General features: G+C 49.9%; 1 protein-coding gene across 4 annotated transcripts in view; it reads right to left on the bottom strand.

Moving 5' to 3' along the window:
- The window catches only part of CUNH10orf71 (chromosome unknown C10orf71 homolog), a 29,618-nt gene that overhangs the window by 5,636 nt on the left and 11,161 nt on the right, over positions 1 to 12,821 (bottom strand). For 3 of the 4 annotated variants that reach the window (XM_035023782.1, XM_035023792.1, XM_035023809.1), the window contains one exon: positions 3,917 to 4,419. The gene's annotated coding sequence lies outside the window, so the exon portion shown is untranslated. Of the gene's footprint in view, positions 1 to 3,916; positions 4,420 to 9,530; positions 9,664 to 12,821 lie in introns of all 4 variants that reach the window. The other variant, XM_035023800.1, reaches the window with a different exon arrangement.

The raw sequence follows: 12,821 nt of genomic DNA, 5'->3' as shown, positions 1-12,821 counted from the left end.
ACTGAGCATATTCTAAAATTAAGTTGACTTCTTTGTTGCCTATCCCATCAGGAGACTGTAAGAGCCAGGAGCTCAGGAGCCACTAGGCTATCTGTCGGCGGCTTGAACTTGTCCCAGAGCCACCCCAAGAGAGCACAGTCTCCAAGAGTCTGCGGCACCTGGGCTCCTTAACTCTCTGACTTGCCCTTGGGTGTGACCAGTGGGAGATGCTGGGTGGAGCCTGGAGGGAGCCAGAATCCCTGGCATTTCTCCCCCACGCCTGCTCCTGGCTGTGGTGTGGGGTCTGGGCAATGCTGCAGTCCTCTCTAACTACGGCCCCTCCCCTGGGCTCGGACTCTAACTGCTCCCCTTGCCCCCTGGGGCTGTGGGAAGGATGGCTCCTACTCTTCCTGAGTGGCTCCACTTGCTGGGGTCTCCCTAATGCTTATACCTCTCTTATGGTCCCTTCATTTGATTTTCTTCTTTAAAAAAAAAAAAAAAGGTCATGAAATTGACATGAAATAAAATTTACCAACTTAACCATGTAAGCATACAGTTCAGGAGTGTGAAGTACATTCATATTGGTGCAACCATCACCACCATCCCTCTCCAGAACTCTTACAGCGTCCCAAACTGAAACTCCGTACCCATTAGATATCAACTCCACTCCACCCACCACCCTGCCGACCCCAGCCCCTGGCAGCCACTGTCTGCTTCCTGTCTCTATGAACTGGATTATTCTAGGAACCTCATATGAGTGGAATCACACAGTATTTGTCTTTTGGTGACTGGCTGGTTCACTTAGCATGATGTCCTCAAGGATCATCCACTTCCATCCAATTTCCTTCCTTTTTAAGGCTGATTAATATTCCATTGCATGTTTATTCTACATTTTGTTTATCCATTCGTCTGTCAATGAACATTTAGGTCTCCTCCACTATTGGCTACTGTGAATAATGCTGCTATGAACATGGGTATACAAATATGTGTTCAAGATTCTGCTGTGCCCAATTCTTTTGGGCATATACCTAGAGGGGGAATTGGGGGATCCTATGATAATTCCATTTTAAATTTTTTGAGGAAACTCCATACTGTTTTTCACAGTGGTTGTATCATTTTACGTTCCCACCAGCAGTGCATGGGGTTCGTCTCTCCACATCTTTGCCAGCACTTGTTATTTTATTTTATTATTATTATTTTTTAATAGTAGCCATCCGAATGGGTGTGAGGTGGTACATTGCATTTCCTTCTGGGTCCTGTCTGAGGATGCTGCTTCCGCCGGGACCCTGACCTCTACTGCTGGGGTACATACTTCCACTGCTTGGAACAGGCCTCGCCCAGACAGAGGATAGGTCAATGAGTACATGAAAAGTTAGATAAAATAGCAAGTATAGAACCTAGAGTGGGCCTGAGTGGTGGGCACTTGGGACAGTGAACATCTGGCAGTGTGCTCTGGGTCCTCAGCTGACAGATGACATTGTCACCCAGTGGCCCCGTTCACAGCAGCTGCAGAAGCCGACAAGGCTGCAATCTTCCCTCCTTGCCTGGCTCCAGAGCGATAACATGGCCATGGCTTTAGGGGATGGAAGATGAAGATGCTCCCACAGGGAGGCAGAGCCTGCACATCAGGTGTCCCATGTCCTATCCCGGGCCCCGCATGGGGGATGGTACAGGAGGTGTCCCGCCCAGGTCTGCCGCTGTTGGGCTAGCGGCATCCTGTTTGGGTCCTGGAGGCTGGCCTTCTTTGGGGTTGTTTGTTTCCTGTGTCCTGACCACAGCCCGACCGGTAAGTTTCCAGTGCTGACTCGTTGGCAGGCTGACCTGGTTTAATGATGGGAGAACTGAGCTGGCTGTGCTGGAGAAAGGAGGGACCCCGAGTTCTAGGAACTGGATGAGCCCACTCTGCAAAAGCCTCTACTTACATGCTCCTCAGCCCTGCCTTGCAAATGAGGGCATCTCCCCAGAGAGCAGAGTGCAGGATTTTTAGAAGGCCGCGGGCGTCTGCCTCAGCTCTTAGACCCTGCTGGCGGGCCAGCTGCGCTCCTTTCCCCACCGGCCTCTCCTTCTGTGTGGCCCAGCTCTGGTCACAGGGATGGAAGCATTCAGATGTCAGGGAAAATTCTGGCCTTTTTGATCAAGGGAACAATCCCTGTTGTCTCCACTCTGTTGGTGCTGTTTCTTCCTGCTTCGAATGTAGACACAAAGCCTGAGACGGAGTGTGTATGTTTGCTAGGGCTAACGAAGTACAACAGAGTGCTGGCTTACACAACAGAAATTTAGTATCTCACAGTTTGGGAGGCTGGAAGTCCCAAATCGGGTGTCAATGGGGTTAGTTCCTTCTCTAGGCTGTGAGGGAAAGGTCTGTTCCAGGTCATTCTCCTTGGCTGGTAGATGACCACCTTCTCCTGCATCTTCATATTGTCTCTCCTTCATCTGTGCCTCTGGGTCCAAATTTCCCCTTTTTATAAAAGCACCAGTCCTATTGGATTAGAGCCCACCCCAATGATCTCCTCTTAACTGATTATATCGGCAACGACCCTATTTCAAATAAAATCACATTCTGAGGCCCGGGGGGGTTAGAACTTCATCATATGAAAATTTGGGGGATGCAACTCAACTCATAACAGTAAGGCATTCACTTTGCAAACTTGAGGAACAAGCAATGACAATTAGAACCTGTTTGCTGAGGGTGGCCTGGTGGGCAGGATGGCCCTGGGTCTTTTTTTTTTTTTTTTTTTAAGATTTTATTTATTTATTTGAGACAGAGAGAATGAGAGAGAGAGAGAGCACATGAGAGGGGGGAGGGTCAGTGGGAGAAGGAGACTCCCTGCTGAGCAGGGAGCCCGACACGGGACTCGATCCAGGGACTCCAGGATCATGACCTGAGCCGAAGGCAGTCGCTTAACCAACTGAGCCACCCAGGCGCCCGGCCCTGGGTCTTTGATGGCATTGTTGAGCTCTGAGCCTGTGCCTGAACTCCCGGTCCTGGAATTTGTGTTATTGGGGTGGGGTGGGAGACCTTAGTGGTTTCGATCAATGTGAATCAAGTTTTCTGGATCTTGAGGTCCTATGGATAAGTCAGGGAGGCTTCTGGTGTCCTGAATGCTGGGGTCTTGATCTTGGCAATGGCTGTACTTGGTAATGGTAATACTGGGGTTTCTATACTTTCACATTTAGAAGAAAATAGGATAGTTGGAGATTTAAATTTAGAATCTTAGAGTTCAGCAAATGACCTCCAGCCAATTAAATCCCTCCCACTTTTGGCAGATACTTGTTATCTTTTGGAACACCCAGCTTTGAACATTTGATAATGTTGGGGTTATTTCTTCTCCCTTTTGTGTTTTGTCTTGGTGGGGCTGAAAACCAAGGTGCCTGCCAAGACCTCCCTGGGCCAAGTGCAGATGTGAGACCCAGGCCAGGCCCTCTGTACTCTTTCTTCTGGAATGACGCAAAGATGGAAACGTGCTTGGATGGGGCAGGGCTGTCTTCTCAGCCTTTACCAGCCTGGAACTTCAGCCTTCACCTTGAGTCTGCAAGGGCTCCAATTTTCTTTTAATACTTACCTATTTCAGTTGAATTTGTCCAGTTTCTGTTTCTTCTGTGCATGGCCAAAGAACCCTAACTGATCTGGAGTTTGTGTCGTAATTCCCATCAGTAATACAAGATGTTCACCATATTGGAGTATTCAGAAAATACGGTAATCCCCCCTTATCCACAGGGGATACGTTTCAAGACCCCTAGAGGATGGCCAAAACCATGGAGAGTAGTATTGAATCCTATATTTATTATGTTTTACCTATGATAGAGTTCAATTTACAAATCAGACACAGTAAGAGATTACCAATACCCAATAGTAAATAGAACAACTATAACAATATACTATAATAATCATTATGTGAATGTGGTCTCTCTCAAAATCTTATTGTACCGTACTCACCCTTCTTGTGATGATGTGAGGTGATAGAATGTCTGTGTGATGAGATGACGTGGGATGAATGATGTGGGCACTGTGACGTAGGGTTAGGCTACTGTTGACTTCTGACCATACATCAGAGGGAGGCTCATGTGCTTCTGGACCGTGGTTGAGCGTTGGTAACTGAAACTGCAAAAAGCAAAACCATGGGCAAGGGGGAACTGCTCTAACCACATTTCTTCTGCCTCAGGAAAGAGACCTTTGTTCAGATAGCTTCTTCAGTTCTGATATGATTTTCCTGGGTTCGGATGGGACAGTCATAAAGTTGGCTCCATGCCTGGTCCTATCCCCTAGTCTCCCAATGCCCAGTGGAGCCCTTCATCACAGTAGTTGACAATGGAAGGTGTCTCCCTGGGTGGTTCCATACCTGTTACAGCGGCAGGGGCTGCAGGTGCCTGCCTTGCTGGGTTTTAGGGTCTGCAGTTTTAAAACTTCTCATGCTTACATTTGCTAGCATCACTGCCCATCTAGAAAGAAGAAGAAAAATAATATCAGTGGACCCAACTGACAAACTGGTCAAGCACACATCAGGTGCAAAAGATGTCTTTAAATGTCAGTAATACAGTGGGCTTTCAAATATATATATTTTTAAATCCCCATTTGAACTCAACAAAATTCCAGACATAGGCGTTTTTGGTGAAAACCAATATAGAGCCAATATCTATCCCTTCCAATATTCGTTAATTCATCTCTGGTCCAAGAACTCTTTAGGAAGCTGTATTAAGCCTTTGGGGTTTCTAATATGGTTGGCCCAGTTGAGAATTAGTTTTTGCTAGTCCAATCTGACCAAAGGCCCTTTCCCACGTGGATTAAGAACTCAGGTTTTGCAGTAAAGAGAACGGGAGTGGCAGAACTTGAATCCACTCAGCAAGCGGTAGCAGTGTTCGATTTATTGTTGGCAGGAGGCTTGAGTGTCTATTTTGACAGCTAAAAGAACCCAAAAGCTGCCCAGGAGAATTTTAAGAGTACTCAGGATGAAGTGTAAACTAATTAAAATAAATCCATTATGCAAATTTTAAATGCAGACCATTGGGGCTTCCCCCAAGACGTTCCTCATCTCATAGCTCCTGGCTATTAATCTAGTCCATGGTAGTTTATTAATAATATTAATAATCATACTAACTCAGATTTGTGGAGTACATTTCTTTGGAGGCTCACAGAGGGCTTTGTGTCTACCACCATCGGGCAGGCCGGGTCTAAGGATGACATCAATCCGAGCTGCACACGGCCGAGACATGGGTGCAGCCAGCGCAGATCTGTCCTGCGCGCTGCGTTGGGCTACTCCCTTGGGCTATTCCTTTTTCATTCTCAGCACTGCATTCAGGAACAGCTTGGAAGACTCAAACTGTTCGTGTCAGCCTCTTTCTGAGAGTCCCTCAACGGCGTCCCAGTTTTAAAGAATGAAAATCAAACCTCCTTAACAAAGAGTCTCCCTTTCCATCCTCCTGGACTATCTTCCCTCTCATGGTTGGCTTTCCAGAGTGTGCCTCAGAGCCTTTGCACACACTGTTCCTCTGTCTGGGATTCTTTACTTTCCCCTTTCCCCTATTACCTGCTTAACTCCTACCTATGCCTCAGAACCCAGTTCCCATGACCCTTCAATAAGGCTGCTTCTTCAGGCCATTGTAAGTCTCCTTGTTATATGCTTTTGTAGTTGGCTATCCCCTCTCCTTTGCATTACTTATAATTGTACTTCAGTGGTTAACTGGGTGATTATTTAGCTAGGGGAACGTTTGTCTTTCCTGGTAACCTGGGTGTTTTACGGTGGCTGTGTCCATGTCCGTCTGGCTCTCCAGACTCTCCTCGGGAAGCATAGGGCACAGTACAAGGAAAATCTGTTAAATGAGTAGGCAAATCATTCCACCTCCGTCGTATTAGTCACACTATTGACTGGCTTAGCAGGACTTATTTTATTGAAACTCAATTATAATTGGATAATTCCAGAATTATCACAAATTTCACATTAGTGAATTTGGAGTCAAGTGGATTTAACTTACTTTTTGGTTCCAAGCCCTAAAATATATAAAAATCTGCCTGTGGTAAGAGATGAAAGCGGGTGGGACAGCTCAGTCCTAGAGACGGCTCCTGGGCTGGCCCGGGGGAAGGCATTTATTTGCACCATGGCATATACCATTTAAGTTGGGATCCAGGTTCAGGATACTCAGGGAGAAATAAGGAGCAGCTTCATGACTTCTCCATTTTGCTGTTTGTCTTTTGAATTGCACTCAGGGCTCCTGTTGGGGGATGACTGGAAGGCGAGCATCCAGTAAGAATTTGTTGAGTACATTAACTGGGGTGCTGTTTACAGCCACAGTGCAAGTGCTCATGAACTGATACGTTATCTAAATTATGGGTGTCAGCAGATGACATGTTGGCATCTGCCCTGTGTGGTACAGGCCACCCTGGAGAAGGCCCACAGCGCTCTGTTATCGGGTCCTCCAACACTCCATCCATTGGTGCTAGATGCTGGTCAAGCTCGCATCAGGTAGATGCGAAGCATCAGAATTCGGGAGTTAGTGGACTGGAATTTCCTGTTGGGCCACTGGGGAGGGGTAAAAGGTCCAGTGACACACCCATCCTAAAGAGTTGCTTGGTGGGGGACCTGGGGGTGTGTATGCACCCCTGTGGCCTTAAGACTGGGGGAATGACACTTGAGGATGTGCTTTGTTTTTCCTTATTGCCAGGGTCAATTTTTTTAAAAGATTTTATTTATTTATTTGAGAGAGAGAGAGAGCACGAGCGGGGAGCTGGGGGATGCAGACTCCCTGTTGAGCAGGGAGCCCGATGTGGGGCTCGATCCCAGGACCCCAAGATCATGTCCTGAGCCGAAGGCAGACGCTTAACCAACAGAGCCACCCAGGCGTCCCAGCCAGGGTCATCTTTTTGAATCAGAATATATCAAACAAATCAAATGGGAGTGTGCATCCTCACGGATCAGCATTTTCTCCCGACGAGCAACAAAATATCCTTTGCACAGTCATCACTATATTCTAACTCTTCTGGAAAGTTTTCTCGCGTGATGCTTTTTCCCATGTCATGATGCAGGATGCTGTCGAACTGTCGTGGCCTGGAATACACTGCTCCTTGCAGATACAATTTTCTCTCTCTCCTGGTCCCTTACAAATACCTCTGTGTCACCCTCACGCAGCCCCGGCTCTGCCCACACCCTTTCCCTCCAGGCCTGTGGTGCACTGGACAAGTTGCTGCGGGCCCAGGTGGGTCCTGGCTTGCCTCCTCGGCATGGTGCCTTCGCTGCCTGCCTTGTCTCTATCTTCCCTGGGCCACCGACTGCTGACTGCTTATCCTCAGCTCTCCACTTCCTTGTAGGGTTTTTAAACCACTGGCACGGCTTTATTCCACTTTATCTGCTGTAAATCCATCTTTCCAACAAGGCTTTGGGCACCTTGGAGTGAGAGCCCCGACCGGGTTCGTCTTTGCCTGACAGGATTGCTGGTGCGGGTGGTCACTCCCCTGTTTGTAGCTGCTGTTGCTGAGTCTGATTCCTGGCCCTTGAGACTGTGATGACGGAGTTTTGCTGGAGTGTGTGGTGGGACGTGGGACGGCCGAAAGCCCTGCCACCCCATGTTCTCCTTGCCTCCCACGGGGCTCCACGGCAGGCCCGCCCAGGCCCGAGAGGGCATGCAGCCCAACTTCTGCTGGTCTGTCCCAGGCAGCGAGGACAGCAAGTGGCCAGAGGAGGGGACTCATATCCACCACCCTCTAGAGGCCCTTCTCTAGAAGCTCCACGTACAGCTACTCCTCCAAGCCCCACAACCTGAAGAAGTGTGACGGACCCACAGAACCAGAGCCCCTCTCGGAGGCCCCGGCTCCAGCACCATGATCGCCCTCGTGGCTGTGCCCTATCAGCTTCCTTTCCGGGATGAGAGAGTGGACGCTCAGAGAGGTGACATGAATATTCCGTGTCACACAGCTGGTGAGTGACAGAGCTGGGCTTGAGACCCAGGCCTGTGTGGTCCTGGAGTCAGACATAGCAAGGGAGGGAGCTGTTGATTGGGTTGCCAGATTGAGCAAATGAAAAATACAGGACATCCAGTGAAATTCCAGATAAACAACCAACTGAGAATGAGCATGTCCCATGTAACAGTGGGATATACTTCGTATTAGTCAGAGTTCTCCCTAAAATTAATCATCACATGCTTACACTAAAAATAGGTAGTTATTATCTGAAATTCAAATTTCACTGGACATTCTGTTTTTTGTTTTTTGTTTTTAATCTGGCAACCCAAGGTCCTCACCAACTTTTGGAACCCAAAGTGGATCGCCATCCGAGGAGGCCAGCGCAGTGAGTCAGTACGGGATGACTCATGTTTGCGTGTCACCCTGCAGTTCAGGACACATTTGGAGGCCATTATCTTGTTTGATCCTCATGATCCTTATGAGCTGGGGCCAGAAGGCCTCATTGTCACCGTTTTCCAGGTGGAGAAGGAAAGACACAGAGAGGTGCAGAATGTTGTTGGGTGTCACACAGCACGTAGAGAAGAGAACGCAGGCGGGATTCGACTCACGCTCACCAGTCGGTTACCCCGCACTTCCTCCGGGAGGCAGCCCTGACCCTTTGGATCTTGGGCTCAGGCGCAGATGGGTGTGTCTTGAGCTCCTGGGCTGCAGTTCAAGGGGGAGTTGAGGGCAGGGATGGAGAAAAGGAGGGTTTTTGTTTCTAATTACCTCCCACGGATCTGTTCACCTCAAGTTTCTGTGATAACCACAGGGATGGAGGTGATGGTTCAGCTGATAAGCAGAAGGCCCTCCTACTGGGGGCGGCAGACGGCAGGAAGTTTCAGGTGGGCCTCACCGAGCCGGGAGGGATGCTCTCGAGCTGCTCAGGAGGCCATTTCACTCCCCTCTGGTCCCTGCCGGTCTTTGCACAGGAAGCCGTTGGGGTTGGCTCTCCTGCTGGGTTTGACCACTTGCCTATAGTGTGGTTTTTGAGCCTGAGCTCTTTGGGTGGATTTAATTACCTTAATTGAATGGTGTTTTCACTTCTCAGTAAAGGGGAGGCAGGAAGCCGTGGAGATGACAGGGGTTGGCTTTATCACACCCAGAAGGCCCTAACAAATTGGAATTGATTCCTCTTGGTCTTCTTTCTGGGTGGTTTTTTGAGCTGTTGAGGTAGGCATGCCCTGAAAAGCAGTTAAGTGTAGTGAGTCATGACAGCCCCCTGCCTGTGTACCTTTGGACCCCGTTTCAGCTCGTGAATGCACGGACGTCCCACGTGCAGCCTTCCCACTCCACCCCAGCCTAGGACCCCTGCCCTGCTGGTCAGTCTTGAGCCAAGCTCTTGACCTCTCTGTGCAATTGCCAACAGCCCTCTTGCTTGGCAGTTTCTGAGCGAATGCCCTTGTCTGCATCCTGTATTTTACGAGGCAAATGGTGGTGGCAACATCGACTTCCTCAGTTGAGGTCCTTCGGCGGGGGGAGCAGATGCGTGTTAAGTGTCTACAGCGTGGCAGGCCTCAGGCCCACCACTGCATGTGCCTGCGTTCACTCATTCCTCACGGAAACCCGTCAGGGTAGGCCCAGCTCCCCACCTTACAGAGGCAGGAACTGAGGCTATCACCTGGGTTACCCGCTGTCTCTTGCTGAGTGCTGGTGCTGGGATTGCCTGTCTTCGGCTCCAGGGCCCGGCTTCCTTGCCCCATGATGACTCCTCCTCAACTATCCCCAGTGTGATCATGGCTCGATCCTTTTAACTGTTGGAAATCAGAAATCTCAAGGTCATTACATTCAACTGGAAGAACACATGGGCTCCTGTAAGGCCACCTGGAAGGTCTGTCACGCACTCCTTCACTTGGCAAGCACCCCCAGAGCATTACTGTGTGCCGCCCTGTCCCAGGGCTGGGACGAGGCTGCGGCAGGGCTGATCGGGGCCTCTGCCTCGGGAAGCTGCCGGGAGTCGCTGACGGTGTTGGGCCACATTAATCAGATTGCCTCCGAGTAGTTTCCACTGGGCAGTGTCTCTCACGCACGGAAAACGCAGCTTTGATTTGCACCTGGGTCATGGTGCATCTGCTTGGGCCATTTTTGTTCCACGGGCCTGGAACTTGTGAGCAGGGGAGGAGGGTCGGTCTGCATCCTGGCCTGGTTGAATGGCCCCGACCTAGGAACTAGACTGGGAAAGCCATGGGCTCTCAGACTGATGCCCGGACTCCTGTGCCCTGGGAGAGGACAAAGCCAGCTTCCTCCAGCCCCGGGAACACAGTGTGGTTGGCACCGGGGGTCCCGATGGCAGCGCTGGGCTGGCGTGTGTCAGAATCCTCCCTGAATCACATCACATACAAGGAGTCTCAAAGCCCTGCCGTGTGTAGGAGACCAGGAGTCACAGGGAATGTGGCCGAAGAAAGCTGCGTGTCTGGGCTGGCTGGGCTCACAGAGCCACTTGTGGGCAGCTGATTGCAGCTACTATGGGCATTCTGCTGCCCATGGGAGAGAGCTCAGGAGGAGAAAGGCTTTCTCCCTGGAGCTCAGCCCAGCCTGCATGCCCTTCCCGCCTGGGTGCCCAGTCTGCTGTGTCTGAACAGGACATTTCCTCGGGAGCCTCTGAGGAGCATGACCCACGTCTGCAGGGAGAAGTCAGGGAGCCTGGCAGAGGGAAGGCCAGGCCTGGTCTCACCAAGCTCACCATAACAGGAAGGTGACAGCACCTGGCATCACACACCCAGAGGGGGGACCTGTTGCAGGAGGAGAGGGGAGAAGCAAGATACAGAGGCAAGGGGAGAGGTGGAGAGATGGGCTGAGTTCAAAGACCCAGCAAGCTGCCCCTCCCGGCTCCCGTTCCTGTACCCGGATTGTGTGACTGGGGGCTGAGCAAAGCTTAGTAACTGGCTGTCTGGGGCAGTTCCTGCCTTGTAGCCCTGGCTGGTTTCAGCGGCTGACATCCTGCGGCCCATGAGCCACCATGTGGTGCAGGGGGAACCTCTGAATCCTCCAGTGCTTTGATCAGGATACTTGGGCAGGGGTCTCACTCTGCAAAGGCTATCTGCAGCACTGTTTCTGACCATCTCTGGTGGCCAGGTGTTGTTGGGGATCACTCCTTGGAGCTCCTGGTGGCCAGATGGGCTGGATGCAGTGAGAGCTGTCTTTGGACCCTCCCTCCCTCAGGAAGGAGCTCAGGCCTAGTGCCCCTGGCCTGGTACCTGCTCCACCAGGTGCTCTTTGCAGAGGCCGAGGGCCCCAGCCTCAGTGGCCAGACCCAATCCAAACTCTAGGGGCTGTATCTACTCCCAGGCCAGGGCAGGCAGCCTCTGGAAGGGGGACACGCAGCTCTTTCAGAAACACCCAATAGGGTTGGGTCCACCTGGGTCTCGGCCAGGTCCTGGTGCTCCTCTACATTCACTAGGTATGACCTTGGCTAAATGACAGCAAGTCTGTGGGCCTCAGTTTCCTCATCTGTAAAATGGAGCCAATGCCATGCCCCTATGTATAAAAAACAGGGGTTCTCAACTTTGGCACTATTGATTTTGCTGAAGTCCCCTGGGGCAAAATCACCCCTGGTTAAGAACTACTGCTATCAAGGAAAAAGCATAGCCCTGCCACCGGAACATCATTTGTTCATTCATTCATTCATTCATTCATTCATTCTGTCAGTCTGTCCGTCAGTCGGTCATCCCTTCCATATGTCCCAAGAACATCTTGCCCTGAAATCTGGGAACTGTAGGATGAAATGAGATAACCATCAGATGGGCAGTTCTAGGCAGTAGAAAGAGCTGGAGATCCGGCACCAAGTCAGCATAGTCTTGGGCCAGTCACTTCACATCTACCTCCACCTGTAAAATAGGAACAATAAGGAACAACCCTGACTCTGCCACCCCCTTGGGGCCGCTCCCCAGGCCAAGAGGGTCGAGGAAAGGAATTGTCACGGAGTTGGTCCCTGTAGTAGCCACTGCCTGAGTCTCCAGATGATTGGAGCCATCTGACTCACCAGGTCTGGGTCCTCCTCCTGCCAGGGGCAGCCTGCAGTGAAAGGAGGCCCAGGGAGCCCCGGGTGCCACAGACCTGTGTTTTACCTTCCGGCCAAGGGGCACCAAGGGAATTATGTGCATGCCCTTCGCTACACGTCTCCCAGGAGCAGTTTCTTCCTTGCTTGTTTTCCCTCAACACACGGTAGGAAATATTTACATCCCGGCACGGAAACTGCTCAGAGACATAGACAGTTGACCTTTGAACAACATGGCTTTGAGCTGTGCGGGTCCACATATACACAGACTTTTCCAGTAAATCCAGTACAGTCCTATAAATGTGCTTTCTCTTCCTTATGATTTTCTTTCTTTCTTTTTTTTTAGATTTTTTATTTATTTATTTATTTATTTATTTATTTATTTATTTATTTATTTGACAGAGACACAGCGAGAGAGGGAACGCAAGCAAGGGGAGCAGGAGAGGGAGAAGCAGGGTTCCTGCCAAGCAGGGAGCCCGATGCGGAGCTTGATCCCAGGACTCTGGGATCATGACCTGAGCCAAAGGCAGATGCTTAACGACTGAGCCACCCAGGTGCCCCCTTATGATTTTCTTAATAACATTTTCTTTCCTCTAGCTTTCTTTAATAACATTTTCTTTTTTGTAAGCTTACTTACTGTAAGAATGCATCATATAATACATGTAACATACAAAATATGTGTTCATTGACTGTTCATGTTATCAGTAGTTAAGTTTTTGGAGAGTTAAAATACGTGGATTTTTAAATGCGCGGGGTGGGTCTTGGCGCCCTTAACCCCCTAATGGTTTAAGGGTCACCTGTAGATCAAGGAAAATTCATGAAGCAAAACTCAACCTGCTTATCTGTACTACTCTGATATCTTCTATTCTATTCTATTCTATTCTATTCTATTCTATTCTATTCTATTCTATTCTA

Source organism: Mirounga leonina, unplaced genomic scaffold, assembly GCF_011800145.1.
Source record: "Mirounga leonina isolate KUSES-001 unplaced genomic scaffold, KU_Mleo_1.0 Mir_114, whole genome shotgun sequence".
NCBI classification, from domain to species: Eukaryota; Metazoa; Chordata; class Mammalia; order Carnivora; family Phocidae; genus Mirounga; species Mirounga leonina.
Note: the sequence above shows the minus strand (reverse complement) of the source record. Positions and strands in the feature narration are given on the sequence as shown.